An 8,027-nucleotide genomic window follows, 5' to 3' on the forward strand; every position below is an offset into this window, starting at 1 on the left:
GCTTTTTCTGCACTCGGAGACTAGCACTCCAGCTGTATGACTTGTGGGCCTGGGCCTCCGTGTCAGAGACTAGGCCGCGTGGGCATCAGTGTGTGTCGGACTGGATTTCCTGTAGCGTCTCGGGGCGTGAGCGAGAGAGTCTGCCTTGAAAAGGGATTCACCCCGCGTGCAGCAGTTACGCTTTCGCATTCTCTCCCAATCGTTGCGCCATTTCGCCTTCGAGCTCTCTGCGCCCCTTTGCATTCGCGCTCTCCTGCTCTACACCCGCGCCGCCGCCGACGCCATGACTTCGCTTGGCCATCCCAAGCGTTTCCAGTCTGAGGGGGCGCTCAACCTGGTGCGCCACCTGCTCGGATGGAGCTCGCCGGAAGGATCCACGCCGGCGCCACTCCCCTCGGTGATCTCGCCGCTGGGGAGTTCGTGCTATTCGTCTCCTACATCTCATGCGCGTTGGCACTGCCGATCTCGCCTTTCTTCCTACTGCTGCTGGAGGAGCTTAGGCTCCAGCTTCAGCACCTCACACCCCACTCCATCCTCCAGGCGGCCATCTTCGTCCACCTCTGCGAGATGTTCGTGCGGGTGGCCCCCTGCACCTCCCTCTTCTGCCATTTCTTCGTGTTTGTGAAGTCTGGGAAGGCTAAGGACCACCTCAGCGCCTACTACTTCCAGACAAGGTCGGACTCAGCCGTGGCCTACATCCCCACCCTTGGCAGCGCAAGGTGGGAAAACTGGCGCGACGACTGGGTGATTGCCAGCGCCGAGGCCAACGACCACCTCGTCCTGCCGAGCGACGGGCCAACACTCGACCGGAAGCAATGGAGGGCCAAGCCATCCCTGGCGCCGGAGTTCCTGCCCATGCTGGATAGAATCAAGACCTTGGCAACCGGTGGTCTGACCTCCATGCATGTGGTCGGCGACTTCCTGCAGCGCTGGATCGCGCCGCTGCAGAGGAGGGCGCGCCTGTGTTGATGGTTCACTGGTCCGAACGACATCGGCTGGATCCAACGCGGGCTGGGTACCGAACTATCCTGGGAGGAGCTGGAACTTCTAGTGAAGGGGATTACTGGTGAGTCATTCGTCCCAGAGTCCCTAATCCTCCCCCAGGGCATCCCTGCGCTCTGCGACGACCCAGGTTTGAGGACGACGATCTTGGCCATGTTGCCGACCTTCAACGAGAGCGGCGTGGCGGTTCGCTAGACCGGCGGCCGGGACCCCCACCGCGGGATCTGAATCTCCGATGCGCCGGCTGGAGGCCCCCAGTCTGCCAGCGTGGCTCCAGGCGCCCCCGCCGCGGCCCCCCGCCCCTTGGACAAGGGCAAAGGGGCTGCAGGCAGTTCCTCCGCCCCAGGTGGCACCGGGGGGTCGGAGGAAGAGAGGCGACGCCGGCTGCGCCGCGCCGACGGGTCATTTATTTCGGACCCCCCAGAAGCGTCAGAGAACTGCTGGTGGGGCCGAGGAGGCCGGCTCCCAGGCCCAGGGCACGCAGAGGCACGTCAGTCCTCCGCCACCACAACCACCACCACCATCGGTCCCGCCGCCTCCACCACCACCCGGGCGTGATCTCCCCCAGGGGCACCAGCAGCAGCAGCAACAACACACTACAAAAAAATGGTTTTGTATGACAAAAGTAAAGTGTCATGTTTAGTACAAAATTGGTCATAAAAAGCATCTTATGACGGAAATGCGGCGTCATAAGGGTCATCATATAACGACCGTCACATTATGTACCTTGTGATGACTGTTCAGAGTATGGTCACATAATGTCATCATCTTTTGTGACGGCTGCGTTCGTCCGTCACATATTATCTGTCACATTTTTTACAGTCAACGCGTCACCTAATGTTGAGATAATGTGACAGCTTGGTTTTGTTTAGTTTAATATGGCACCCACATACAGTGACCATACAGTGACGACACACTGAGCTCTCATGATAGCTCACAGAATCATAATACACAGAAAAGCCATCATACACAACATTCTCATCACAAGTCATACACAATTCCAGCACACTAGTTCTTCCACAACAGAGGTTCAAACATACAAAGGTTCCACCACAAAGGTTCGAAGCATTCAAATAGATTGCACGTAGTTCTGACAAAGTTCTAACCACAGATATGTTCTAGCAAGGTAGAAAAACCTTAAGCAAAGGCATCATCCTCAGACATGGTATGCATCCCTACCTCAATCTTTCTGAAGTTTTAGGACAGCTCGTTGCAGTGCATTGGTCTCTTCAAACTTGGTATGCATCCCCTTCACTTCCTCTTGGGTCTGGCGCAGCAAACTTTGGTTTTCTTCAAGTGCGGCCTGTTGAGCTTGTAGTTGTGCTTGCAACTCTTCCTGCTTCCTAGTAGCTTCCTCTCTTTCAGCTTGGAGTTTTTCCTCAAACTGAGCTTGCATGCGTGCTTGTGCAGCTAGCGATGTGGACCGACCAGTCTTGGACGTTGTAGGGACACCAATGTTTGGAAGGAAGGTGGATGAGCGGCTGATCTGGCTGAGACTATCAGCAACAATCTTGGAGGGTGACTTTTGTGCTTCTCCTTCTTCTAGCTCTCTTTCCTTCTCTGCAACCATTTGCTCCTACATAAAATGAATGTACTTAGTAACAAGGCCATACAAAAGTGTTGAACCAGGCATTTACTTGAGTGTAGTACATGTAACTTACATATATCTCATTTGCAAGCGGAGTACGACCATTTCGGGGACTATTCATACATTCCCCAAAGAAATCAACAGCATCCGGCTCCATGTTGTTGTACTTAGTCCATTCATAACAACAAACAGATTAACAGACTTAACTCCACCTAAAGATAGAACACTCATTTGGAACTGGAGTGATGCCGTCAACTTCCATACATGAACCAGTAATGCACAGCACAGAGCTGATAATTAAATGAGTGCCTACCATAAGAGATCTAGGTGTTGCTATTTTTCAACAAAATATGCAACCCGAGACTCTAGATGATAGACTAAAATAAGTAAACTAAAATCTGAATAGGTTAGAGGACTTACTGGAATACGGTTGTCTAAATTGTCAAACACTATCTCAACAAAAGCAGATACAACCGAGTGTCCAGCACCTTCCTGCAATGGTTATTACAGTAGGGTATATCAAACACCAGCGGACCAGCCACCTATTCCAACTACCTAGACTGCTTGAACAAAGAGGAGGCATACATGGAGAAGGGCACCCCTATCCTCAGTTCGCAGGTTCTGAAACATGTCACTCAGGACAAATCGAATAGCTGGTGTATGAAGCATACACAAATCAAAAGAATATTCTCGCATAAGAGCATATGCGAATAATAATAATAATAATATAGCAGTACTGTACCACATGTTTAAGATTACCATGAAAGAAATTTGATTTGCCAGATCCATTTGCACCAACTGTGGCAAACAATTAAAAAATGTCAGTTCATTAAGAGCAGAAAAGTATGCATCCAAGTTGTATTTGCCCTGTAGTATTTGCAATGAGTTCGGCAGGAAGACTAGAAGATCACTATAGAGCAAACAAACAACAAGCACACAGAAGAGTTACACAGACTTAACCGTAACTGTTTCAAGGTCATGGTTTTCTGAATTCTGATTTTACAAAACAAAACAAATAACCCAATTTAGCAAATAAAGGAAACTGAACCTTGAAGATGCTCCGGATCTTGATCATCAGTTCATCACTAATAAAGCTTTGTGATTGACCCACTAGGTAATGATTTATCTATTGCAGGCCCGATATAGGCGGAGGTTGCCGCACAAGCGGCGTTAAATTATCTGAGCACCAGTTAGGAAGCAAAACCCTATGACTACAGTAATATCTGTGAGCAAGGGAGCAGAAGAAGGGGTTTACCAACTACGTTAACTTTGGGACTGAAGGGCTCTGTTGATATCTCCTCCTTGTAGCTCTTAAACCCTTCGATTATGACCTGAACCAGACAGATGGCCAATAAGCCAACAAGCTTACATGAAAAAATACCACCAAATTGTACCTAGGGCAGAACATCTTGCCTTCTTTATATACATTTTTAAGCTGACACAGGTCACGCTACCATGAAACCCCTGCAAAAGAGCATGGCAAGTCAGTAACAACTAACAAGTAGACCCAAATTCAAATGGTGAAAAGGATTGAGTTAGGGTTCGGGAGCTCGGTTCCACACAGCAGCGAGGAAAGAGAGTGGGGGGTTACCTGGTGGGTGCTCATCGCCGGCAAAGGGTCCGACAAAGAGTTGGAGAAGGGGACGCCGAGGACATGGGCAACTGACACAGGGCACCGTCGTGGTGGCTCAGTTATCGCCGTGCGCGAGAGAGCGAGAGGAAGGTAGCAGGGGAGAATTGAAGCGAGGAAACGAACCGGGGGAGATGGCAGCGCAACGGCTGCCAGCGCCACTTGGTGTAGGACACGTCGGGTCGGCCATTCTCGGCGCAGCGGAAGCCGACGTCGAGGAACGGGCAGTCGCTGGAGTGGTAGAGCGGGTACCCGCCGCCGGCGCTGGCCCAGACCCACTCCTCGTCGAACAGGTCGCACTCCTCCTCCTCGTGGTCGGCGGCGGCGACGGCCTCACCGCCACCGCCATTCCCCGCCGCCGCAGCACGAGGCGCGGAGACAGGCCGGCTGGCCACATCCACCGATGCCGCGATGGAGACCCCGCCCGCCCACAACCTCCCGTGCGCGGCCACCAGCGCGCGCGGCCGAGCAGCGGAGCGAGGCGGCGAGGAGGAGCAGCAGTAGCGCCGCGGCGGCGGCCAGCCACGCCTGTTGGGCGGTGTACGGGATGGACGGATCCGTTCACCAGCGGCGGTGTGGCGGCGTGGTGGGCACGAGTGGCGGCGCTAGGTTAAGGGGAGGTAGAGGACTGGACTTGTCTACGGTGGTGGGCAGCCGAGAGGATAAGGTAGGAGGGGAATTTTGGTCATCTTGGGTGGGAGATGGGAAAGTGAATGCATCCAACAGAAAGGGGTACGGTCTTTTTTTGGAAAAAACATAAAGTGACGCCGCCAAATGATCACATAAAAGCACATCTAAGCGTCATAAAAGTAAAACCGTCTACCAACTCCTGGCGCCTGACAATGTATGACGAATCTTCGTACCCTTAGGTGACAACAAAAACACTACCGTCATAAAATCTTCATGGCCTCATGAAATTATGACGACTCAAAAAATTCTATCATATTATGTGACATTATATGACGATAACTGACCTTGTCATTAGGTATTTTGTCATAAAAGGACAAATTTCTTGTAGTGACAACAGCAGCAACAACAGCGGCAACAACAACAGCGGTCGCCCCGCTTCTAGGGTCGCTGGAAAGTCCAGGGCCCCAAGTGAGTGTAGCCCTTCTTTTATTAGTCTATTTATCATGTCGATGGGTCTTAACCCATCCTTTGCTTGTCAGGGCCTCCTCCCCCTTTGCTCCCAAGGCCGCACCTCCGCAGCCAGATACCATGCCCGCCGACAGGTCCAGCTCTCAGCAGCAGGCGTCTGATGGGAGTGGCGCCGGTGGTCCACCCCCGGCTGCTTGAACTGCGCCGACGGCTACCGCAGCCTCAACGACGGTGATGCCGTCGAGTACATCGTCGGCAGCGGTGGAGGAGGTCCCAACTGCGCACCCTAGCCATCGAAGGTGACGCAGGGGGCGCGTCCAGCTCCATCCCGCCGCCCACTCTAGAGGAGCCGGAGGTGGTTTTTGGGCAGCGGCTCCGGTCTGGCGCCGAGCCAGAAGCAGTGCCAGTTCCCCTCCCCTCGGTGTTGTCTCGTGCCCATCAGGCTCTTCATGAGACTGAGGCGGCGATCCTGCAGGAGTGGGAGGCGCTTGAGGTCGAGCACTAGCGCCTCAACGACTAGCGCACCTAGCTGGAGGAGCGCACCAAGGTGGCGTCCCGCCAGTTCGCCTTCGAGCGGTCCGAGCTCGAGCGGGACCACAAGGATTACAAAAAGGACCTCCAGAAGGTGTACGCCTGGGAGCTAGAGGTGAGCCCGAAGGAGAAGAGGTTGGCCAAGAGGGAGGAGGCTTTGAACCAAAGGGAGGAGGTTGTCACAGAGCTCCGGGCCAAGCTGAGTGCCATGGACAAGATCCTGGAAGAGCAGCGGATCCAGCAGACCGCGGCTGTGGAGAGGCTGCAAAAGATGCAGCAAGAGCTCGAGGGCAAGGCCTGCGACGCCGCCCTCGCCGAGGAGAAGCTTAAAGCGAAAGGAGAGTCCTTGGACAGGCGAGAGACGGACCTTGCCAGGCGGGAGACGGACCTTGCCAGGCGGGAGACGGACCTCGCCAGGCGGGAGAAGGATCTTGCCTTCAGGGAGGAAACGCTTGAAAGGCAGGAGAAGTTGCTGGCCGAGCATGAGCTCGAGGTGGAGGAGAAGGAGCGGAAACTGGAGGAGCGGGTCCGCCAGTTCCATGCGATGCAGGCAGCACCGGGCCCCCAGGCGGTGGAGGCCACCAGGAAGGCTCTTGAAGACCTTCAGGCGGATCATCACGTCGGGGTCCAGCGCATCGCCGCATGGGCCGGCGAGGCGAGCACGACTCTGGTGCCGCTGGGGATGAGTCCCATCCCGGTGTCGGGGTTGCCGACGTCCATCTTCGACGCGCTCCCGGTGCTGGACTCTGCCGCCGACCGCCTCCGATGCCTGGACCAGATTCTTGGCGCCCGCCTGGAGGTCGAGGGCGGCAGGCCATCTCCCTAGAGCCAGTGATCGCTGGTCCGGTGGCCGACACTGAAGACGCCGCCCGGGAGGGCGTACAAGATGTCGTAGAACTGGTGGCCAAACGCTTCCAGCGGGATCCTGCTGATGATGAGTAGCTAGATCTGTAGAGAGAAGGCAAGGGTCCTGCTGGGAAGCGGCTTTGTAATATTTTTTGGTTTTGTAAGATACTTTTTAGTACTATTTATCAAGCAGTATTAGCTCTTATCTGAATGCTATTTGTCCTTGTTGTGTGTGGCGTTACCAACTCCTCCCTGGTACTTGGCCGCCCTGGGATGTAGGCTCGATGTGTCGAGGCTGGGTACCAGTATACTTAAGAAAGAGTTGGTGACCCGGCCCCCAGGAGGTAGTCTCGACTGGGACCTGGACCTGTATACAGCTTTGGCTAGGAAGTGTTAGTAGCACACCCATAGGACCCATCATCCAGTATGTGCCATCCTTTGATTCATGCAACAGGACCTACAGGATTTAGCCTGGGAAACCAAGCCTTATGCCCGGACCTACAAGATCACATCTCCAAATACTAGGGCACCCATTGTAGAGTGGTGGAGGTGCAGGCTTAGGGTACGGGACCAGGCCAAGCGGCTACACAGCTCTGGACCACTCCAGGAAACAAACACCCATTCTCTAGAACCGGACCCACAGGTTGCCAGACCCCCTGTATCAGGATAGGGGTCCCGAACTGCAAGCCTGGCTTACTCAATTCGGATATCATCATACCAGCAAGGGTGGGAACTGTATGGGCGGGTTAGATAAAAATAATATCTGGAAACTGTAGCAGAATAAAACCATCATAGAAGCACATCTGGGGGGTAAATCCTTTCTTTATAACTTGATATGCATGGTTGCAGACCAACAGGTCGGTCTTATGAGGGCGGACCTCACCGGACTGATGAACACATATGCACAACCTAGTTACAAAAAGAAGAAACCTTAACCCCTCAGACTTGCTCCTATGGATAGAACTTACGAAGATGCTCTATGTTCCAGGGGTTTGGAAGAGGCACTCCTTCAGTTATGGCAAGGCGGACACACCCGGGTCGGCATACTTCCGTCACCTTGAAGGGTCCTTCCCAACTGAGAAAGAGTTTGTGGAGCCCTTCTCGGTTCAGTACTCACCTTAGGACTAGGTCCCCGACCTCGAGCTCCCTACTATGCACGAACCATTGGTGGTAGCGCCTGAGCGCCTGGTTGTACCGTGCATTTAGGATCGCCGCTTGCCATCTGCGCTCGTCGATGAAGTCCACGTCCTCACGCCATAGCTGTTCCTGCATAGACTCATCAAACGACTGGACCCGTGGGGAGCCCATAAAGGTTTCTGGGGGAAGGCAGGC

General features: G+C 54.0%; 1 non-coding gene across 1 annotated transcript; it reads right to left on the minus strand.

Moving 5' to 3' along the window:
• Positions 1 to 2,530: 2,530 nt before the first annotated feature.
• LOC103642424 (uncharacterized) lies at positions 2,531 to 3,924 on the minus strand. The gene is made up of 3 exons (XR_002265678.3): positions 3,846 to 3,924; positions 2,664 to 3,388; positions 2,531 to 2,578 (listed from the first exon to the last, which is right to left on the minus strand). It is a non-coding gene; the product is annotated as an uncharacterized protein (transcript).
• Positions 3,925 to 8,027: the final 4,103 nt, after the last annotated feature.

The sequence above is a fragment of the Zea mays genome, chromosome 10 (genome assembly GCF_902167145.1).
Source record: "Zea mays cultivar B73 chromosome 10, Zm-B73-REFERENCE-NAM-5.0, whole genome shotgun sequence".
In the NCBI taxonomy this organism is placed as follows: domain Eukaryota; kingdom Viridiplantae; phylum Streptophyta; class Magnoliopsida; order Poales; family Poaceae; genus Zea; species Zea mays.